The 24734-nt window shown below is 43.9% G+C and overlaps 1 protein-coding gene across 1 annotated transcript in view; it reads left to right on the top strand.

Moving 5' to 3' along the window:
* The window catches only part of AGO4 (argonaute RISC component 4), a gene marked incomplete in the record, with an annotated part of 1401134 nt that overhangs the window by 1243678 nt on the left and 132722 nt on the right, over positions 1-24734 (top strand).

Genomic DNA, 24734 nt, shown 5'->3' with positions numbered 1-24734 from the left:
CTCCCTGAAATAACCACCTCACCAGTCCTGGATGCAAGTGTGCGGTCTGTCTAGGTTTCTCCCAGGCTACCAGACCCACATGCGTGTCTCCAAGCCCAACTGCATGCACACAGGGTACTGCATTATCAAAATCATTCCCTATCAGGACATCTGCAGGGATATCCTCAAACACACCTACTTGCTGGCTTCCTTTTCCACCCTTCCAGTCAAAGTGAACCGTAGCCAAAGGTATTAGGAATGGGGTCCCTCCTAAAGCTCTGACTGGAGTAGCCTGCTGAAGCAAGTAGTGTTCCTCTTTAACCATTGCAGGCTTCACAATAGGTAGGTCAGAAGCTCTCTCTCTTCGCAGTGGCCTCTTTCCCATTTGCTAAGATAGGATATAACCTGTTCTGGTAGTTTGGTACCCTTTTTGTCTTGAGACAACTTACTGCTGGCATTCTGTCAGTCTCACTTACCGGCTGTCCCACGTTTTGTTCCCCACCTTGCCTCTGTGGACATCTGTATGCTACATGGCCCTGCTGGTTCCATTTAAAACGTTTAACCCTTGGTCCTGGACATGTACCTGGCCTAGTGGCTTTCTCAGCTACTGGCAGACTCTGGGGTGGTCTGAACTGCCCACCATGGGTTCCCGTAGACCCATGAGTAGCACTGTGTATCCCTTTCCTGTGCAGTGATGCTCTGCTTGCTAGGTATAGGTCTCCCTTCTTCCCCAACTCGTCTGCAGTGCTGCATTGTCTAACAGCTAATCGGATTCTCATATCCTCAGACAAAGTGCTAAGGACTTGTTCCCTCACCAAAAGGTCTGCCAGCCCTTCAAAAGTGGTGACCTGACATCCAGTCATCCACCTATGAATACAAGTGCTTAGGTCAGCAATATATTCATACACACTTTCATCTGACTTGTGTCTATGCTGTCAAAACTTTCCTAGAAGCCTCAGGTGTTGGCTTAAAACATTCCAAAAGACAGGATGTCCTTCAAGGATGCATCTGCAGTCCTAACATATGGGTTGTCCTGCCTCAGGCAGCCCTTTGGTCGGCCGGATTCCAAAGTCTGGGTCTGGCCTCGGCTGATGTCGCACTTCACCCGACGTCATAGCTGCTGTTTATTGGGTATAAAGGCATCAGCCAACGCCATTTTCCTCAGTCTTTCTTGCCGCGTGGTGCCCGAAGCAGAAGCTGTTCGCAAGTGCCGGTCGGTCAGATCCAGAGATTTCTACTACCGAAGACTTCTAAAAAGCTAAGTACCCCGTTGGGGACTCTTTCTTGCCTCAGCCGATGTCAGAAAAAGTAAATAATTGTTTAACTTGTGGGAAACAAATACCTCATAAGGATTTCCACTCTTACTGCCTTCCTTGCTTAGGCCCAGACCACGACATATCAGCTTGTCTAGCCTGTGCTTCCTTCAACCGACGAACGCTTAGACGTCGGTCGGAGTTTGCAGAGGAGTTTTTTGGTCCCGCTTTTGCTTACAAAATGCCATCTGAGACTCCGACTACACAAATTGCTAAAAAACGCAAGGAAAAGGACCGACACTCGCGGTCCGCAGTTTCGGCTGAAACCGCGGTTAGGCCAACAGCGAGTGTCTCGGTTTCGGCTGAAACCGAGTCCTTGGTTCTTCCTTCGGCCGAAAGCATGCCTCCTATAGCCGAGGCCTCACAGACAATGGTTGAATCTGCTACTGATATTACTGCTACAGAAGCAGGCTCCCAGGATTTGTCGGATACTATTCCTTTAGATATATCTACCCCTGTACGTGGGGCTGCTAGACCCCCTGCTTCTATGTCCATCAAGGCTTTTGCCAGGGCTAAAGCAGCTAAATCTTCTAAGGCCTTACCTGCTAAAACTACCCCACATAGGCCTACCTCTAGCTCACAAATACTCAGCCTGGCTGAGGATCTCTTTTCTTTGATCAGGGGATCACAACCTCACCCAGACAGGGCCTCTCAGCCCCCTTCAGATAAGAGGCCTAGGACTGAACCCCCGGAACCTGTCTCTACAGACTATTCCTCGGAGGACTCAGACATTACTGACCCTCAGGAAGGCCCATATTCTCCTTATGAGGATTCTGATGCAGAAGACTCCATTCCTTCTGCTTCTCCTTCTGAGGAATTTTCTTTTGGGGAAATCTTACATGCTATGAGGGAGCATTTCCAATGGCAGGGCCAGGATTTTTCAGATTCAAGGAAAAGGCTAAGGACCTTCTTACACTTACCACAGCATAGGCCTTTAGCCATTCCTCCAGTACTAACAGTAGTTGACGATGCATTTAATGATGCCTGTACTGCTCCTGATTCCCTTCCTCCGGCCCCTGCCAAGCCTGACAGATATTACAGGGTCCCGGACACACACTACCATTTGTATAAGGCTCCTGTTGCAGATCCAGAAACCATTTCACAGGGCCCGAAGGTGTGGCAGCTGCTTCTGCCAAAAACCCTCTTCCCTCTGATAGGGAATCTAGAGCATTAGAGAGATGGGGTAAAAGGTTTATACTTCTGCTGCTCTTTCGCTAGGGCCTTAAACTGTCAATTTCACATGATTCAATATCAGGAATTTTGTTAGACCAGATAAATAAAAACTTTCCTCTCCTGAACCTATAGACAGCAAGTCTCTTCAGGATTTGGTACATAACTCTCAGCAGGTCAGTAACCATTTCTTAAAATGTGGCTATGATGCACTGGAGGCTTCCTTTAGGTCAGCTATGACTGGAACAGTGATTCGAAGACATGCATGGTTAAAAGAACAGTCCTTACCAGATCATGTTAAATCAAAACTCCTCGATGCTCCCATGGAGAAACAAAGTTTGTTTGGCTCCCCTGCACAGGAGGTTCTGAAGAAGGTGGAAGAAAAAGCAAAATCTGTCCAAACAGTCAAGGATTTCTTACAGGTCCAACCTCCGAGGTTTAGCAGAAATTGGCCTTCGAAGAATTGGTCCTTTCCAGACAAGAGAGGCAGAAATAGACGCTCAAGAGGCAGAAATCAAGCTAGGGGTGCCTACAGGGGACGTCAGTGGCAACCTACCCACCAGAGAAGTACCGCCACAGATTCAACTACAACCACTTCCACTGGACAAACACAATGACTTGGCTCTGATACCGCCTACCAGGGAACAACTGGAAGCTCCCTTGGGCGGAAAGCTAGCCTTATTTTCAGACAGCTGGCATTACATTACAGGAGACAAATGGACTTTGCAAACAATAGACAAGGGCTACAGGTTTCACTTCCACACTCTACCAAAAAAGAGGGGAATGCCAAACCTACCATCAAGCCAAAAAACAGATGCTCTAAAACAAATCAACAACTTACTAGAGATAAGAGCTATAGAAAAGGTGCCACCAATGGAACAAGGCCAAGGTTTTTACTCCAGGCTTTTCCTGGTACCAAGAAAAGAAAATCAATGGAGACCTATTCTCGACTTGCCCGCACTGAACACATACCTCATTGTTCCAAAATTCAAAATGCTGACCCTCCAGCAGCTTCTTCCCATGCTGGGCAAGGAGTCTTGGCTGGTGACTCTAGATCTCAAGGAGGCATACCTGCACATCCCTATACGACCAGATTGCAGAAGATACCTCAGATTTCTTGCAGGATCAGAGCATTATCAATTCTCAGCATTGCCCTTTGGCTTATCTACTGCACCCAGAGTATTCACAAAATGCCTGGCATCAGTAATTGCTCATTGCAGGCGCCAGGGAATTCAAATTTACCCATACCTGGACGACTGCCTATTACAAGCGGACAACAAGGCACAATTGACAAAAGATTTGAAAAATGTCATACAACTGTTGCAAGCCTTGGGATACACAGTCAACATGCACAAGTCAAGACTAGTACCTTCCCAAAGGATAACATTCTTGGGGGCAGATCTGGACACATCAACTCAGATGGCCTTTCTCACAGAAGAAAAACAAAAGCAACTACCAGGCTATTTCATGTCATTAACAAAACACACTCAGCTTACTGCAAGGAAAGTCCTGCAAGCCCTGGGTTACATGGCATCCTGCATAATATTGATTCCGCATGCCAGGCTACATATGAGAAAGTTACAATGGTACCTAAGGAATGTATGGTCTCAACACCAGCACAGCCTAGAAAACCAGATTCCAATAATTCCATGCCTGAAGCAAGAATTCCTGTGGTGGGCTCAGGCCTGCCAGTTGAACAGAGGCTTGCCTTTCCACAAACCACATCCAAGCCAGACCATCACCACGGACGCCTCAGACCTAGGATGGGGGGCTCACATGGTGGACAAGTGTATACAAGGCCTATGGACCCAAGACCAGCTGAATCTACACATAAATCTAAAGGAGATGCTGGCACTGAAATATGCGATCCAGGCATTCAGACCACTCCAACAGGGTCATCTGCTGATAAGGACGGACAACACCACAGTCATGTGGTACATCAACAAACAAGGAGGTACACATTCATATCCTCTATGCCGGATGGCAATGGACCTGTGGAATGTGGCCCTGAACCTCAACATTCAACTTCAGGCCAGATTTGTACCAGGAAAAGAAAATTCTGTAGCAGACATCTTAAGCAGAACTACCACGGATGCTCACGAATGGATGCTGCATCCAGATATTTTCAAAGCCATAACAGAGAAATGGGGACTACCACAGATAGACCTGTTTGCCTCCCCACACAATCACCAATTGAAAAAATTCTGCACAAGAACATACCACCCACTTGCTTGGAGGGTGGACTCACTTTCCTTCAGCTGGAAAAACCTGACAGCATATGCATTTCCACCTCTTCCCTTGATGTACAAAGTTCTACTGAAGATCAAAGAGGATCAACCAAGGGTAATTCTGATAGCTCCAGACTGGCCGAGGCAACATTGGTACCCGCTACTGAGAAGCATGTCTCGGACACACGCATGGCATCTACCTCTAAGTCCCTTACTACTAACACAGGACAACTACAGGATCCTACATCCAAACTTGAAAACACTGCAGCTAGCTGCTTGGAATATTGTATAAACCAAAATAACCCTGATCTATCTCAGAGGGTTAAGGACATTATCCTGGAGGCACGCAGACCCTCCACAAGGAAGACTTATTCAGCCAAGTGGAAAAGATACCTCATTTGGAGTGCAGCAAAGGGAGAAAATGTCTCTGTGGCAAACATAGCACTCATCCTGGAATACTTAGCAGAGCTGTTCCATAATGGCCTGTCTTACTCCTCCATTAAGATTCATGCATCAGCAATTTCAGCAGAATACAACTTGAATCCTCCTGTCTTCTCTCATCCTCTACTCAGGCAGTTCTTGAGAGGAATCAAAAATGTAAAGCCTCCAAGGAAACCACCTTTACCTGCTTGGGATCTCAACTTTGTGCTGGAAAAGTTAACTCTCCCCCCTTTTGAACCAGCAGCAACAGCAGAATTACAATTCCTGTCTTGGAAAACTGCTTTCCTACTAGCAATCACTTCAGCAAGAAGGGTTTCTGAGCTACAGGCATTAATGGCAGTACAACCCTTCCTCATCTTCCATCAGGACAGAGTCTCTGAGAACCAACCCTACCTTTCTGCCAAAAGTGGTCTCCAGAGTATCATTGAACCAAGCGATTCATTTACCTACATTCTTCCCCAACCCACAGAACAGGGGGGAAAGACTGCTACATACCTTGGATGTGCACAGACAATTACGCTACTATCTGGACAGAACTAAGACCAGCAGAAAAACTGACCAGCTTTTGGTAGCATATGCAACAGGAATGCAAGGAAAAGCAATTTCAAAACAGACAATCTCGAAATGGATAGGAAATTGCATCCGTTTTTGTTACTCTTTTCATGGAAAGACATCTCCTGATAATATCAGACCTCACTCCACAAGAGCTACAGCCACCACTACAGCTTTCCTGTGAGGAGTGGCTACCAAAGACATTTTAGAAGCTGCTACCTGGAGCTCCGTGCATACATTTGCCAAGCATTACAATCTTCCTTTATACTCTAGATCCCGAGCAGGTTTTGCAACTGCTGTTTTGCAAGGGATCATAACTACACCATCTTTCTTAGTACCTCCTCTCCCAGTTTGGCTATGGTATTCTACCCATATGTTAGGACTGCAGATGCATCCTTGAAGGACATAGTACAGTTTTGTACCTACCATAAATGTAGATGTCCGAGAGGTATGCATCTGCAGTCAGGATTACCCACCCTCCTTCCCCTCTGTGGTACTCCTAGGGTATTTACCCATCTTTTAGCTAGCTGGGGGAATCTGTTATGGTGTATTTGTTTGTATATACGTATATATATATATATATATATATATATATATGTATCTATATTTGTTTATATTGTTTGCTCTCCACTGTTTGGAATTATTGCATTTATCCAAATTTAGCCTTACTAGAGGGCACCTTGCATCTGGGGCAAGAAACACTGAGGAAAATGGCGTCGGCTGATGCCTTTATACCCAATAAACAGCAGCTATGACATCGGGTGAAGTGCGACATCAGCCGAGGCCAGACCCAGACTTTGGAATCCGGCTGACCGAAGGGCTGCCTGAGGCAGGACAACCCATATGGTTAGGACTGCAGATGCATACCTCTCGGACATCTACATTTATGGTAGGTACAAAACTGTACTTTTTTACAGTATTGTACTTTAAGCAGTCATTATCAGACAGTTAAGAAATAGCAGTTACAGCTTTACCATGGAGTTAAGGGTGGTCAGGAACCGTACTCGGAGCCCTTGGTCAACATTATACTGTTGACATACCCTTTCAAACGTATGAATGAAACTATCAAAATTATCCCCCTCTGTAAGATTGTGGAACAGATTTACTGACCCTTTGTTGCTTTTGGGGTTTGGTTACTCCCTACCACATTACCTCCATGACCCTGGTGAAGTCAGCATCTCCTTTTCATGTTGCCTCTGCCTCTCATTCTCCTCAGCTTCCAGATATTGTAGTTTCTGTGATGCTTCTATTTCCAAACGTTTGGCCTCCAGTTCAAGTCTCTAACTTCAGATGGATTTTTAAGTCCTCAGTGAAAAGGTTGAACTGTCCATTTTCTGAGTGGTACATATCCAAGGGCAGCCTGGTTGTCCTCCTGATTGCTGGTCTGCACTGCAGCTGTGCCCAAAGCAGCCATCATTTCTGCCTTAGGTTGGCATGCACCAGTCCTTTAGCCTGGCACATCTCAGTCAACTGGCTCCTTGTCAGCTTGCCATACTCCTCTGCTGACATGCTTGCTTGCTCTCCCTGACTAACTAGGCCAACAAAAAAATATAAAACAATTGTGATATGAAACACTGAATGTTCACTGTGTGGCTGATTGAGAGTACAAACCCCTTCCATAGTGACCACTGTTCACAGGCTACAGGAATTCAATATCCACACCACTACAAGCCAGTTAATATGTGATGCTACTATCCCACCACTGCAAGCCAATTAATATGTGATGTGGATATCCCACCACTGCCAACCAATTAATATATGATACACCAGCACTGGCCCAACAATTAAGGAGCCTTAATCCCCACCACTAGCACCAGTGGGGGTATGTACACTTAGGAGGATGACAAGTACACACAGAGTAAAGTGCACTTTCTCTTAAGAGCACACAGAGATCACAGTCAGTCTGAGTCTGGTTTCTCCCTCTTTCTCCAGATCCCCAGTTAGGCTCCCCACTGGCACAGCTATAAGGTTGAGATCTCAATTGAGTGGCTCAAACCAAGATCTCCAGTACCCTGTCTGTCCAGCCAGTGCTTTGTGTCCCTGCCCAAGTAGCTGACGCACAAACTCTTGAGATTTGATTTAGACGCACACATTCACTCACTCCTGGGAAAGGCTGGCAGAGGTTTACTAGCTGTGCCCCCTTCTGCCCAGACTATAAGGTAGTTTCCACTGCCACCAGCCACTTCTTATCGCTACTTTAAGGCCCTTAAAGGGTATCCAATCCTAATGTGTAATATTACTATTAATCCAAATGGTAGTCAAACCAAGAGCAAGGGTATTTAGGAGTGTCCTGTACAGTGTCACCAAATAGATGTGCAAGTACTCTGAGCTTAAATATGTCTTAACAGACCAGCTACAATTAAAAGGTTTAAATATTTTTAATAATAAAGGAACAAGATAATACTCCATACACAAACATAGTTACTTCAGAGTTCAGAATCACAGGAAATATTTAAAGCAACATTGCAGGGCAATCTCAAATAAAGAAAACATCTACACTATACTTTACTATTTGAGTCTAAGAGAGTTACTATGCCGTAAAACTTACATAAAGGCAAGTGCATGTGGTGGTATTGAGTGGATATTCTAGTTAGGTCAAAGACAAAATACAAAATGCCCAGTCTCTCTCAGAGAGTTCTTAAATTAATATCAAGTATTACTGCCGAGTTAGCTTGGATGACATCACTTTATCACCTGACTTCAGTTCCCAAGCTTTAACCCCCTTTGTCAGAAACTAACAGAATTTTAGCATCTCCCTGTGAAAAATGCATATCTCTCAGATGTTTGCAGATCCTGGAAGTCATAAAACAATAAAGTACTTCTACATCCTAAACCTAGTAATTTAAAAAAATCTTCTAGCTGTAGACTGTGTCTGCTACTGCACTGATAACATCTCTTATTACGTGGTTGAGACAATTTAATTTCAATTATTTTCTCTGAAATTTTTTTCAAGTTAGCCTCTTGTGTTCCAGTTTCCATTAAACATGTACATCTAAACAGTCACAATAGTGCAGGTACATTCCTGTTCTATTCCAAAAGGGCATGCTGTGATTACATTTTAGCTCAGTACTTTACACACACTTCTGTATAAATCATTTCAATATTCACAAATGAGACAGATTTATTTACAAACTTCCAGATAGCTGGGGTGGCAGGATTTCCCTTTCACACCACCTTTCTTTTGAGACCTCCTGTTGAGGATCCATCTCCTTCTTGGGATGCTACTGTGATGATGCAGGCTCTCACATTGTCTCCATTTGCCGCCATTTGAGATTGCTTTTTCTATATAATTGAAGTTTCTTTTTTGGTAAACATTCTTTTTAGTGGCTGTAACTTTGACCAGATGAATTTCTGAACATTAGGTCTTGTCATGCAAACATCCTTATTTGGTGTTTTACAAAGTCTCCCTCAAACCTAATCCTAGCTTTATGCCACAGAATCAGCCTTGAACCAAGTAATATATTTGCCTGTTTTTTTTTTTTGAACAAAAGTGAATATACTTTGCATACCTTAGATCTTCACTCAGATTCTGCTTGCACCAAATTCTGACTTTATGGAAAGATGATCAGCTTTTTTGTATCTAATTATGAAACCAAATTGGGAATACAAAGTCTCTTTGTCTAGATGGCTCTCTGAGTGTATTTCCTTTGTTTATAGTCTGAGGATTATTTCTGTCAACCAGACCATCTGTTTTAACTTCCACTGCTTTTTTCAAGCATTCATCATGCACACCTTTTTTCAGACACTACAAACAAGATTATTCCAGATCCAAGAAGAGTCTTTGGTTCCAACATACTCAAAGGTATCCTGCCATGTTGCCACATGGGATGTCAGTAGCTAGAGACGTTATCCCCCTCATGGGGAAATATAGAAAATGAAAGCTATGAACTTAGATCCTTGTTATCCCTCTATTTTTACACCCCTCATCCCAAATTGTCATCATGCCCTGTGCTTTGTTTTGTGTAGGATCATAATAGACCAAGCCTGAAACGTTTCATCATGGGACACATTTATTAATCACTAATGTTACCCCTTTGGGCTTCCTTTTCTTAGATATTCCCACCTATTTAGGGGAAATTCAAGCAGAAGCAGTACTACCTGCATAGGGAATTATGGGAGAGAGGAACTTGAGCATTGGAAATGCTCTTAAGTTTTTGCTGGCTCAGATCCACCTAAAAGCGGATAGCCCAACTGTTAAGATGAACTGAGTGGGACATTAAGGATGTATTGTTATGGTAAGGACATCACTTTTGTTTGTGAAGTAGCAGTTGTCAGTTTGAGCTGCTGCAACAGAGACTGACCAGGAGAATTAATTTTGTTAGCATAGACTGTTCTAAGCTATCAAGTTGAGTATTTCTCGAGTCAGACAGCCCTTAAGTAAGTAGAAGAGAAATGAACACACAGAATAACCTAAAACAAATGATTTTATCCAGTTATTACACTTGCGTTGTGGTATTTGCTGCAAGGCTGATCAGATTATGCAAGCTGACTTCGTTCCATATGCCCAAGTTCCTTCCCTTCTCTCATAATACACCTGCCTCTTGCATCTTCAGATCTCAGTTTCTGCTTCTACAAATATGACTTTTCACCTCCGCTGCAGGTAAGTGCTTATATGTCACCCTTTATTCAAGTTTTTCACATAGTTCTCACTACTTTTCCTACATCTAGAATATTTTAGGTTAAAAAAAATCTAAACCCTACACACTGTCACAACTATGTGCTTCTGGCTTAGTTGCTTCTGTCTGTCCTTTATCATTTTTCTTTAATGATATCTGTTTCTCTGTACTGTAGTTATACAGTTGTAGTGAATGGAGTGCACTGATTATGCTCCAGTATTCAGAAAAAAAAAGTTAAGCACCAGAGCAGCATGTGACCCGATCTTAAATGTTAAGCAGTCCCTGCCAAAGTTGTTAAGGTTCCGCTCACACACTAGGCAGTAATATCTGTCTGTACTGACCAGCAAATGACAGTGGAAGAATAAAATATTTTGTGCTTGCTGCCAGTTGCGGTACTATGTCCTTAAATTCCTCTAATTAACTTAGTTGCTAGCTAGAGTAACAGGATTTGTGTTTGCATGTTTTCTGAAGGATAAAATTCCAACTCTGATGTATGTAGTCATTTACTGAATTCATTACTCTGTGGTTTGTCCAAAACACACACATTTCTGAGGAACAAACCTGAAATATGAAGCAGTACTCTGGACATTTTGAAAAAATGGATAGTCAAGAGGCATGAAAAGTAGATGCAGAATGTTGCACTGCCTTTCTTACAGCATCTGTTAAGGGTTTTTACAGCTTTGAAAGTTAGCAAGACACTTCCATATCCCAAATTTACTCTCAATGTGAATTTCTTGGCATCCATGTCGAGAACGCATAATAAGCAGGCTTATGATTGGTGATCGGATCATAATCCTCTGTGTTGCTCCTGCTACAACTTTTCTTGACAGTTGGTCAACATGCATAAGGGTTGTAGGAAATGCATATGCTATGGGCATAAAATCCTATGCCAGGGTATCCAGTAGTTCTGTGTGGTATGTGTGAGGCTGGAGCATCTCCTGGCTACCTGTGATATCTGCAAGGGTTTCTGTCTTTGTTCTGTCCAACACAGACAGGACAAAGTTGACCCTTAAATATCTTATTGCTGCATCTTCCCAGGATTCTAACAGGAGATAGGTAAGGGCAAAAATAAAACCAGGTAGGAGGAAAAAGAGAAGAGGAAATATGGGGATTTTCAACCCCTGGTTTTTCCACTTGCCAACATAAACCATGCTGATCCTTCTGAAGTAATGTTTGCTTGATAACTTTGGGACCATCTCTGTAGTGGCAGGGCTTTCCCATACCAAGACATTTATGCATCTTCATTCCCTCAGAAGAGTGGCCATTCTTCTTAGAGGTAGCTTTCTAGCCCCCCCACACACACACACACACACACCCCGTTTCCTCCTTAGGTTCTATTAGTTAATTACAGAGTTCTGGAGATTTTGATTGGGGAAGTATAATGGAGAGCCTTTGTAAAGGTTCAGACTGATGTGAGTGTCATCCCATTCCCCTTGGTTTCTATGGCAGATCTGTTTTTTCCTTGTGTCTCCCTACAGAGAAGCGCTTCCCCAGTGCAAGTTCATTGGCAGAGGTTCCAAAGTTGTCTTTTCCTTGGTGGGAAATTCAAAGCATCTAACTCACTCAACACGGTCTTTGTGTTAATGGGGCCTTGGTGCCAACCTCTTGATGCTGAGTCTTCAGCACGGTCTTCAAATTGTTCAGTGCCATTTTCAGTGTTTGATTCATTGGAGTTTGAGGCATCAGCTCTAATCTTGATATTGGTGCTTGCCTGATCCATCAGTCAATGCCTGTATCCTCTGTACTGTTTGTCCCTATCTTTTTTGGAATAAGACCGTACCAGGGTATGCTCTACAAACTTTGCCTCCATCCATTGGCACCCATCAGTCTGCAGTCTTTTCTGCACATCCTTCCCAAGGATAGGACAGATTTTGAAGGTCTTAAGCAGTTTGTGTAAGGATTCCATGAGTTTTGGGGTAATTATGATGAGTCCTTCCAGAACTGCCACAAAAACATGTGCAAGAGAAGGCACATTGACTCCTAAAGGAGTTGTCCACCCCCGACTGACTTCATTGAAGGGGAAGGATTCCCCTCAGCCTCTTCCAGAGGGTGTCAAATTTGGCAGCATCCTAAATTAGTGTAGCAGCAGAGTAGTTGGCCCACTGAGCACCCCCCCCCCCTTGCTCAGGTGAAGAGGTCCTCATCAAGGCCTTCAGATCTGCCTCCTCCATCTTTTAGGTGTTACCTTTTGCTGACCACATGATGGCTATGGTGGTGGAGAGGATATGTCAGGAGCATGATGTAACATCCCATAAGACTGACAAGATCCTTTGCCTACCTAAGGACAAGATCACATTCAAGTAAGGGCCTTTTGATGGACCTCATTATTGTGGCAATAACTACCAAGGAAGAACAGTGAGTCTAGCCGTCACTCCCTCTAACAGGAATTCTGGGATGATGAACCACATTGGGGAAGCAAGTATATGCTTCATGTGTATTTGACCTCAGAGATTACAAGATTCCAAAGAGATCTTGCAGAACAAGTTTTAAGACTGTTTTGAGAAAGCCTGCCACTTCTGACACTGAAGCAGCTAGATGCCATTCTTAACCCGTCCAGACTGTTGCACACTTCATCTGATTGAATGGTTAAAGTGGCAGGTGCTAGCAGTACCATGATGTGCCTTATCTGGCTCCACTTGTGTGATTTTGCAGACAACTTCAGGGCATCCTTTATTCATTCCAGTTTCAGTTGGTTTTCACTGTTTAGATCCAAGATCAATGAAAAACTCAAAAAAAAAAATGAGCAGGAAGGCAAGATGCTGCCTTCCTTAGGAGTTTATTTGGAGATCTTGCAGAGGTCCTTTCTTAGGAACCAGGAGGATCCAAACAGTTCTGGTTCAAAAAACCCTAGAGCTTTTGATGTGACTGCTCTTCATATTGGGGCAACCATGACCAAGGAGGCCCCTTAAATGGATGCTACTTCAGGGGCAGAGATCATTTGCAGAACAATGAATTTCATGGGCTCTTTCTGTGGAAGCAACCTCAGTATCTCTGAAGGGTTTCTGAAGTGCTTATTTCTGGCAGCAGTTGAAGGCAGGCCATCTCTTCATCTAGATGCACTAGTGACAGTGACAAAGGATAACTGGGTGAAGAGCACAATATCCAGAGTCTGTTTTTCTTGGCTCTAAAAATGTTGCCCTTGCCCCAGCCAGATGTGTCACCCCATCAGAAAAAGAGCAGTGGCCGAGGAGATTGCAAACTTCCTCCAAAAAAGCTATCTAGAAGATCCCACCAGACCAGAATTGGTGTGGAAGTGTACTCCAGATTCTTTACTTCCAAAGAAGGCAGAGCTTCTCCAGGCTTGTTTCTGACTTAAGGGTCTAAATCGGAGACTACTTTTTTTGTGGCAGACAGGAGTGAGTCATCCAGATATCATGCAAATCTGTCAGTCACAGATGGTCACTGTAGAAGCTATCTTTCTCAGTATACAGGAGGGGTGTGATCTCTAAAGACATGCAGAACACCTGCCTTCTGAGTTCCCTTGATTTTTATGTAGAGATGACTACATTTCTGGTTAGGAGCAAATCACTATTGGTATGTCATGCCTATCAGCCTCACAACAGCCCATTAGGGCTTCAAATGCGTAGCGGCTGTCAGAAGCCCATCTGTGACAGATTTGCATATTCCTGTGTCAGGATGATTGTCTGCTGGCAGCCAAAACAAGTTAGTCCCAACTGTGAAGGGTATTTGCTTGACTTCTCTGTCTTTAGACAGCTCAGTAAATATGGAAAAATCGGTCTTAAAACCATTGAAAACTTTATAGGGACCTGTCTTGAACACAAAATCCTGCATTGTCAATCTTTCAAAAGAAGGCCGACTTTCCTTGTGAACTGCAATTCCAGAGTTTCTTGCTAGTCCTTCTCTTTCAGCTTTGCTCATTCTAAATATCTTTGTTGTTATGGCAGCTTGTCTACATGAAACTCGCATGACTTTCCATGAAGGTTCCACGATGAACTGTAAGCTTGCAGTGGTCTCGAACTGTAAATAGAGCATTCCCGTCCACTTTATTTGTTGACATTTAATGTGGTGGTTAGAGCAACCCACATTCTCTGCAGAGGTGAACCATTGCCATTTTCTACAGAAAAACACCACGCATCAGCAGTGCCGCCAGCAAAATAAAGCATCAGTAGAAGCAGCAGAGTGAAAGAAACAGTTGTCCTAGAAGTGGAGATAATCAGCTGGGGAAAAATGCTTCTCGTTCATTAGTAATCAGTGATTACCTATTCTGTTATCTTTCAACCTGCTGTGCATCTCACCCAAGAAGGATTCAACAATTTTGCAATGCAGTAGTTTTTAAACCACCACTGTCAAAAGGGTCAGGAAGGTAGAGTTAAGAAAAGTTTAAACACAAGTTTTGTATCACACCCCTTACAAGTCGCATCTTATCTTCTGCAAGAAATCAAGTAGATTAAGCCTTGCCTGTTAAGTCAGGAGTTGCTGGAAAACTAGTTCATTCATCCAGTTCCATTGTAAGGCCAGAGGAGGACCGGAGAGATGTATAGAGGTGAGCAAATTCATAATAGCAAATAGCAAAAAAATTCAAAATGTTAATACTCCACTGCCACCTTTGTTAGAGAATGCTTGTCTGATGACTTTGGACATGGAAGATATCGGTCTACAAATTCCCATCACCCCCCAGGCACACATGTAGTGTCAAAATTCCAGGTGAGACTCCTGTTTATCAGCTCATCTTATTAACATTTGGCTGTTCATTTATATCGAGTTATTTTATCATTCTTATTGCCAGTCTTTGACAATCGTAGATCAGTAGGTGGTACGTTTACCCTTACATGTACAGCTACCTGTACCTTAATTAAGTGCACTCCCTTGACCATCTTCATCTGTCATATCAACTGACTGCATAATTTTCAATAGTGCGTATCTTAGTGAGTTATTAGAAATCAGATTTGACCCCATCTCATGCAGGTTTTAGGAAGTAGTCTGGATATCAACACCTCCCCAACCCAGGACACAGTACAACTGATGGCAGATGAATATTCATGTTTTACAGTAGTAAATCATACACACAGTTATCCATTTCAGTGGTTTTCTCTGTCTGTATAAATGAAGACAAAAGACAATACACTAATTTCTTGTGACTCTGTAGATCTAGAGCTCCAAGCCTTTTGTTGTCTTCGCAGTGCTTCCAGTCTAGGGGAAAGAATTTCTTTGGTCACATCCGCAGGTTTCAGCCAACTGTGGTTTGTTCTTCCTTCAAAATCCCCAATTCTCAAATTGGAAATGTGCGTCTAAGTCATTGGATCATTTGTTGCCTTTAGATTTCATTTCAGATAAAGTAACATGTAAAACGTCAAATGCTGTATATTAAGACAGTTTTAAAATGAGGGACTTTGCCATTTGTCACAGAGAAAAAAGCATTGATTTGATACAGTGGCATTTATGATCTGTGTGACTACCCCTCCTTCATGGCTTCTGTTTGGTTAGATTTTGCTTGGAGTGGCCTAGACCATTGCCACCTATAGTTAAGTCCACTTCCTGTTTGCTGTCCTGGGGCATGGTGGTCATCCACATGTGCTGACATTTCTCTGGTACTCCTGTTCTTCAGTGGATTTGAGACTTGAGAGAGGCCTCTCTGCCCACCTGGGGGAATGTATCCCTGAGTATAGTGCCACCTTTCTTTTCCCCACCTGAATGGGGTGGTTCTCTGTCCACCTAGCCTGATCAAAGGGAGCAACCCCTTGAGTTGTCTGGTCATGGGTCAATGATGCTTTGAACTCCTTCTCTTAAGATCCCACCCATACTCCTAAGAATCCCACCCATATTGATCAGTCATTTCAGGCCAAGTAGAAATCACTGGATGCGCTAACCCAGCCGGATCTGTAGCCCAGCCTGTGTGCTGGAGATAGGGTATTTTTCCAACTCTTCTGCGTGCAGATTATCTTTAGGGGTTTTGGTTTAGTTCCATCTTCTGGCCCACTGCAGGCTTCTACCACTCCTTTAACACCATTTTGCATGCATTTGGTCTGGCCTTATTTCTCGTGTGTCTTTACAGTAGTACCATGAGTATTGGCACAATAATAAATACCAGATTCAGAGGTTTGTGGATTCCACCCATTTAATTTCCTTTGTATTTGTTTGAGATTGAAGAAGTTTCAGTTCTTGGGTCCTCCACCTCCTCAATGAGTAGCTCTTCTCTTTAGAGAAATATTGTGGTAATTGGTTTGTTGCTTGTGTCTGTTGCTTGTGTCTGTTGTCAGGAATGTGTCCATTTCTCAAGTACTGTACCATGGTCAATCACCTCTGTGTAGAGCAACCTTTTCTGATGTCCATCACACTTTGGAACCTGAAAGGCCAATGGTACAGTTGTTAAGGGGTATGCCTTTCAGCCATAAGGTGCAGGGTTTGATTCTCACCACTGGCAAGAGCTTAACCTATAAAGTCATTTTTGGAAAATCTGTCTTATCGCCCTCACAGCGCATCTCATTTATAGGGGCAGAGTTGCACTTCCCTGGCTCGAATCAATCTCCCCCCACTAAGAGTATCAGCCCTCAGAAATCAAATTTCTATCCTTCAGAGCAAGAGAGTCCCTGCTCAACAAGTCTTGAGAGTACTAGGAATGATGGCAGCCGCTCTTATCGTAGTTCCCCTAGGCAGGATGCACATGAGGATCCTTCAATGGATGCTGTCCGCTCAATGGTCTTACCTACAACTTCCACTATCTCACGAGATCTTAATCACGAACTCCTGCAAACGAGATCTCCTATGGTGGATGCACAGTCAGGACCTAACAGTAGGCCGACCATTTGTGTTGCCCAGTCCTATAGCGACTGTAACCACGGACGCTTCCCTGATAGGGTGGGGGGGACTTTTTCAGGGTAGAACAGTCCAAGGTCAATGGTCCAACTTGGAGTGCAACCTGCACATCAATGTCCTAGAGCTGAGAGGAGTGTTTCTTGCGTTGCAACACTTTCACAAGTTCTTGCCTCTGGGAACAGTGACAGTTCAGACGGACAACGTGTCAGTAGTCTGGTACATAAACAAGGAAGAACCAGGTCTTATCCATTGTGCAGAGAGGCCCTCAGGATTTGGAAATGGGCTGTGTCTACCGGACGCTTTCTGATAGCAACGCACATCCCGGGGACATCCAACGTCATTGCGGACAGGTTGAGCAGAGCCATCCTGTTGCCCCATGAATGGTCCCTCAAATCTCAAGTCGTGGAAAAGATTTTCCACAGATGGGGTCAGCCTTGCTGCGACCTATTTGCATCCCCATTGAATGCCAAATGCAGAAGCTACTTTGCCCTACTACCCCCCCCCCCCCGAGGGGGCATCACTCTGTGTGGGCTGAAAGGATCCCTGAGTCTTTCGGAACCACATCTTTCTGCCTCTTTGCCCTTTGGGGTATGGTCTAGATGGGGCGGAAAAACGGACCCTTACGGCAGACAGGGTTTTCCCTTCTTGCTCGCACCTAGTGAGAGTTTCCTTTACTTTGGGACCAAACAGTGAGGCACCATCAAAAGGGGCATTAGCAAAGGAAGACTTGAAGGCTTCCACAAAGGAGCATAGGCGCAGCCAGGATTGTCTCCTCAGAGCAATTGCTGAGGCTGCCATCCTACTCGAACCTTCGGCTGCATATGAGCCTCATGGACGAGTTAACTATGGAGTTGAGGGTGTTAAGGTGTGCTGTCACTTTCTCGGAGACAGCAGCATCTGTATTGCCCTGGAGAGCATCTCCCAGTTCCTTGAGGAGATCTCTCTGTAGACGCGTAAAGTGCGTAAGGTAGTTCAGCGATCGCATGGAAAATGTCACAGACCTAAAGACGCGCTTCCCATATCTGTCCATCGTCCTAGAATCCTTATTAGGAGGATGGACAGAGGAAGACGATTCAGACATTTCCTTTTTAGTGGCTGCCGCCACCACCATAGTATCCACTGGCACTCCTTTAGTTAGAAAGCTTTTATCTTGAGGGCTGTGATATACTTGTTGGGTCTGCGGGGGACCAGTTCCACTGTATCAGGTGTCTCCCATGCCCTTCGCGCTATCAGGTCCATGAGTTCGTCAAAGGGAGGGGTCACCCAGGAGGTAGAAGGTTGAACCCCAAATGCCTTCAGCATCCAGGAGGTAATGAATACCGTCTTTATTCTGGAAAGTCCATTGTGGTGCAGCCTCACCTTTTTGTGCTTACTGATGTCTTGTATACAGTGCATCTTTGTGCTTTTCTTTGGAAGAATTTTGTACAACTGGTTTCTAGATTCTACCTTTGATGGAAATGGCTATTTTGGGGGTACTCTTCCCTTTTGACTTCTCAGTGTTTTATGTGGAAGAGGAAGCCCTGCATGCTTTGCCATATGCTCAGGTGGCTTTCTCTGCTGTCTGTTCCTGAGCCAGCGGGTCTCTTGTGAACTCCTAATAAAATCAGGTGGGGTGGTGGTAGAAGTTAGTTTGTTAAAATTCCAAGACCATACTTAAAGTTTTCTGAAGAGTATGGTATGTCTGTCAGTAAGAAAATGAAAACCATTTACAAAGTCTGAGGTTGCAATGTTTGAGCATTTCCCCTCCTCCATGTTAGTATTTGTAAGTATAGCAGTGGTGTAGAAGAGTGTTTTTGCATCAGGGGCAGGGAAAGCAGCCTCTTGGTGGGGGGGGGGGGGGTAAAAAAAAAAGAAATGCATTAGTAATGTTTGAACAAATGTTGACATTCACTCAAATTATGTGACCATTACAGTTTTTACAAAGTTGCAGGGCAGAAGCAGTTCTTGGACTTGCATGTACACTTCTGATGGGTCTATATTAGGAATTTGAACAAATTAAAATGCAAATACCCTTTCATCAATGCATGCGTGTCAAACTCGCAAGTAAGCAAATGGCCACATCGCCGATTTTTTTTCCCCAAGGGAAAAATTGGTAGGCCAGCTACACACACTGTTACAAACATAAAGTCAGGAGGCTATGCCCTTCACACACCCCCAATGAGGGGGGCTATGCCCCTCACACTCCCATAACTAAATATGCTAACTCCGAGATCGCACTACAGTGGGGAAAAGGGCAGATTTACAACAGCCAAAAAAACAATGTGGCTGTTCGCTAACCTGTGAGTTCGACACATGTCGATGAAAGGGTATTCGCATTGTAGTTCATTCGAATAAGTAACATAGACCCACTTCTTATAGAGAGGTGGTAGAGACAGCAGTGGAAATGCCTTTTAAACTGAGCAGTTGTAGTGGGTCTGTTTTTGTACTGCTGATATGGTGATTTGTTTTTCAGCACAGTAAAGTTGGGGTAGTGCTGGGAATGGGCCCAGGCAGCACCCACCACCCAGATGGTGGTGAAGAATGCTTTCACACTTCGCCTTTTAGTGTTGGAACTCTGTATATTTGTATAAGGATTGTAGTGGGGATCCCCTCATTTCCCCCTTCATTAGAGAGTGGTTGGGATGCTTGGAGGACTTCTAATCATCATTGGACTTACTACTGCAGTACAATTCCATTTCCATTCTAGTTGGACGTGGGCAGACTTTTTCTGACTGGTCTGACTTCCAAAACATTGAGGGATCCCATCATGGGGTTTGACCATGTCCTCTCACTCCAGATAGCAGTTAACACCTGGCTAAAATGCAGAACAGCCAGTGGCATCTTAAGTTCTTTTTTGTTGCAGCAGATAATAGAATGTAAGCTTGTATGTTCATTGACCCCTTTCAGGTGACTTCCAGAGGGATGATTACAGTTTTGGGAACTTTTTATTTGTTTTCTTGTAGTATCAGGCTGAGTCCTCTAGTGAATACTTAGTTTTAAATTTAGACTGAGTGAATTGCTACTTTCTAAAGTTGGTGCCTTTACCAGAAGAATTGATGTGCACTTGCAGAAGACTGATTCTGCCCAAATTCTCATCTTTCTTGGAGCATTCATACCTCGTGGTGCAGGATGCTTTGTAGGTTACTCCTGTCATAGGTACAACCAGCCTGCTTCTTCAGTGATCGGATAATTCACTCTAGTTTTATGTGAGGTCCAACATCCAGGGGCGCTATACTCATCCTACACACTCCCTGGTTTCTTCTTCCTCTGTTACAAGGTTGTTGACATGCATATGATTAACCCCAAAACAGCTTAGCGTTCAGCACCAGGGACTGTGTTCACAGAAGCAATCCCTTCACATTTTTTTTTAACTCGGAATTAGATGAAGGTTAGGCCTGTTCCATGCAGATTTACCTCTGTATTGGCTATGAACTACCTGACTAGGAGCCTGTCTAATCAGGCTTCCCTCTAGAAAATGTCTCCTTCAGAGAAGGCTGTAAACCTGATAAAGGAACATCTTAAGTCCGGCATCAGAGGACGTTCTAAGTATTAATGAAAAATGCACATCCAGAACAATGAGGAGCCAAAGCTGAGCATATCTTCCCACCACCAGCCTTTTGTTATGTTTTTGAGACAGCATCCCTAAAGCTTGTCAGACCTCAAACTTGGTAGAGTAAATAAGGTGTGTGTGAGAAGACCTGCAGTAGTCCAGCATGACTGTCGAAGAAGGTAGGAGACTCATTGAATTGAGAGAGAGAGTGACAGTTAGTGATGCCCTGACCCCATGTAAAAATAAAAGTCAACAGGATAAAGGAATCTTTGTACGAAGTTCATTCAGTAGTTACCTTAGCTGTCACCAGAAGGTCAGTATTGGCTCCAGAGCTAGGTATACTGCTTAAGGAGAGCAAATGTTTACATATATTAGGCAAAAAAATATGCAACCATGGCTTTTACAGCTATAAATCATCAAACCCATATTATGTTTTACATCCACAAGCAGATGGAGAATATGGCATCAGAAATTAAGGATTAAGTCCTTAAAATAAGAACACTGGCATTACTCAAGTTTCTAAAGTGGGGGGGGGGGGCATGCCATAAAATCTTTTTTTATATAGGGAGCAGCAAACATGCATGGTTGTTAAAAAGCATGCTAACAGTATATTTACAAGATGAGATCAAGTTGCAGTTTCTGGATGCCTCCTACAGAGGAGGAGTTTTGCTCCTTAAGAGATCTTGCGTAGGAGAGAGGAGAAGGCAAAGACTGCAGAATTTTTAAATTAACTTATAGGTTCATAGGTAGTTACTGGGCTATCTGCCCGAAGACATTTATAAGCCTAGCCAGAATGTGTTGGCTTTCGCCACCCCCTTAGATTAGTTCCCTGTGCCTCTGTCCAGCAGAGCCATTGAAGTGATCCCTGGGGTAAACGTAGTTTCCCATCCACACGTCAAGGTTTCTCTTGAAGAGGGTTAGCGAGGAGCTCTGCCTAATGTAGATTGGAATTTTGTTCCAGAGCATGGGAAGTCTCTGGGACAGGAATCTATCCCTCCAGCATGTCCTATTTATTGTTGTGGTGAGGTTTAGATCCCTGGAGCGTGTGGCTCGAGGGGATATGATTTTCTTCAGGTGGAGCATGTCCATCAAATCTGGGTTGGACATGGTCTTGTATGTCAGGCAGAGATCACCTCTGAGTAGGTGGTATGCAACAGAGTACAGCTGGAGTTTCTTCAGTCGAGCTGCATAGGGCATCTGCTTGAGGCCAGTGATCCACTTGGTGAGGAACTTCTGTGGTCTTTCCAGTTGTTGCAGGTGTCTTGTAAGGTACATCCCAAATGGGGCATTGTACTCTATGATGGATCTGAGTGATGCATAGAGGGGCCCAATGACCTCTTTCGATCTGGATGCAAACCCTTTTGTGATTAGGTGGGCCACATAAAAGGATTTTCTAACCACTTTGGCAATGTGATTATCAAAGGTGAGGTTACTATCTACTTGGGTCCCCAGATTCCTTATTACGTCTTCCGTATTTAGGGAGCTACCACCTATGTGGTAGTTTGTGGGTACTTTGTTTTTTCCAAAGGGGATGACTGCACTTTTTGGCATTTAGCTTGAGACCATGGTTTTGACACCAGGTATCTGTCTCAGTGATACCCTTTTGGAGGATGTCTGTGTCAGCCAGAGAGTCAATTATACCCCCTAGTTTGTAGTTGTCTGCAAACTTGGTGAGCCATAGTCCTCCTGTGCTTGCCTGTACCTCTGAGAAGTATATGCCGAACAGGAGTGGTCCTAGGACTGAGCCCTGGGGAACGCCACGCTTTATCCTGTTTTTCCCTGGTATGGTGGGAAATGTCATACCATGTTATGGGCCTTCTTTGGGAAGCAATCCAAGGTAGATCAGTTCATGCAGAGAAGTTTTTTTTCAAAATAAGCACCACAGGGGTGGTGGTGTTGGCAGGAGGGAAGACTCCTTGCTCGCTCAATGGATAGCACTGGGTAAGACTGGGCAGTGTTGACTACTATCCCAATCCTTAACCTTCCTCCACTTTTTCTTTGCCTTCTACCCTTCTTTTGCACATTCTGGATAGAAGGCTTTCCCACATGAAACGACACTGGTTTTCAGTAACAGACAAATGAGTAAGGGAGATCATGTTGACAGGCTGCAAGAGTTCAAAGCTTTCACTTTTTCTGGGAGTGCATCACTCCAGTATATGAGGAATAAGCAGAACCAGTATGCCCACTTTCTCCTTATTGCTGTTTTGGCCCAAAAAAAGATATCACTTGAATTATTGTTGATCTTTCCAAGCTTTTAAAGGTAGCCAAGTTCAGGATGCTAGCTCTTCAGGCACTACTATTTGCTGCTTTTACTACAGGTTCTCTTTGTAATAGTAGATGTCCGTCCATGTAACTGTTGCAGTATTCATTACAGAGGGGATGTCCCACCATAGGCAGCCTGCCCCTTGGCCAATATAAATAATCTTAAGAGATCTTTTTTGTGCCGTACATCACATTTATCTGCCCCACACAAGAAGGTAGGGCATAAAAGGTATGTATAGATGTACCTACCTCAAACTTCCTTTGCCGCTACTTCAAATGCTGTTTCTTGCCATTTGGTTTGAATGCTTTGTTGCTGTACTGAATATTTAGCAATGCCAGATAAGTGCCCCATTGGGGGGTATTATTTTTTTTAATTGTACTTTCTTGGTCTTGTATTTTATATCACTACCTAGAGTTTATGCCATCCAAGAGTGGGAAAATGTCACTGTGGGAGGCAGGTTCCCCATAAGAATCATCAAGAACATAGTCTTTTTTTTTTTTTTTGGTCTGGGCACTTCCCATGACTATACCTGTTGCAGTATTTGTAAGGCATTTGTGCGTAAGAAGCTCAGAAGGTCTTTTTCTTCTCTGGCCATTTATCTTTAAAACCAGTGACTAACAGTCAGCCCAGGGTACCATGTTGGAATCCTGTAACCCCAAGATACTCCAACTAGGTAAGAAGGCACCCAAGAAGTCTCTGCCAGATTGTTGCCCAACCGGGGACATCCCTCTAAAAGCAGGTAATAGCACTGTAGGTCATTTGGTATTTGTCAGATTCCTGTGCTGGGACCCCACCAGAGGGGCTGGCATGGATCCATCTTTTCTCATATCCTATGAGGCTTTGCAGGCATCTGCTCTGAACATCGAGGGGAAACCACTATTGGTTATCTCTGCGGATTCTAAAGGAATTCTACAGATATTGATCAGGCAGGAAGTTCCAGGTTCTCTTCTTGAATCTCTCCAAGGGTCGGAACCTCTGGTATTTTAAGACTGATGTCCATTCTAAGAAAAGACAAAAACCTGAAGCATGCTTCGGTCTATCCTATGGATCCCCAAAGGGAATGGCAAGAGTTTAATCAGGACTCGCTCCTTGCCTTAATGGCCCTGAAAGCCTCTTCATAGGAGTTCAGTACCTGCTCCTCTTTGAACCTCTACCTCATCTAAATGGTTCAGGGAACCAGATTCCTCTGATGAGGATTCCCTGTTTGGTGAAGAGTCTCTCTCCTATTCTTCACAGATGCTTTCGCCTTTGGCTTATGTTCCTGATGAATAGGAGTCTGTTAACACAGAGTCTCCTTTCGAGGAATTGTCCTTTGGGGAGTCAGTTGCGAGGGGTAATGAAATTCCTTAAGTGGGATTGTTAAGTCTGATAGAGAAGCTATAAGGAGTTGCATCAGCTGGATATTCCTAAATCTTTGGCAGTTCCTTCTGTGTTAGCTGCTTTGATAGATACTTTCATTGCTGCTTCCAAGTCTCATGATTTTCAGCCTCCTGCTCTTAAGAAACCTGGTAGGTTCTATAAAGTTATTGAGGATGGTCTGTTTTTATTTAAATGTCCTGCTGCAGATCTTGCTGTGGTCTCAGTCTCTTTTGTCAAACCTTCTAAACTTTTGCCCTCTTCCAAACATTTGATCTGATGATGTTAATCTTTTCCATTCATCACTGATGGGTTCGGTACAGTGCCCTTTGAAACTAGTCGGTCTAATACCAAGTTTGTGCCAGCCAAAGAACTCTCAAGCTAAGCTTCTACCTGTAGTGCCCTTCTCCCTGTTACCTCAGATCTCATTTGCCGCCTAGCCATAAAACCTCATTTCAGCCAAGCTCTCAGCTCAGTGGAAAACTTTTGCTATCTTTTCTGGATATTTTGTCT

The sequence above is a fragment of the Protopterus annectens genome, chromosome 1.part2 (genome assembly GCF_019279795.1).
Source record: "Protopterus annectens isolate FY-2018-M chromosome 1.part2, PAN1.0, whole genome shotgun sequence".
Lineage (NCBI taxonomy): Eukaryota > Metazoa > Chordata > Ceratodontiformes > Protopteridae > Protopterus > Protopterus annectens.
The sequence above is the reverse complement of the archived record's forward strand: the minus strand, read 5'-3'. Positions and strand labels throughout refer to the sequence as shown.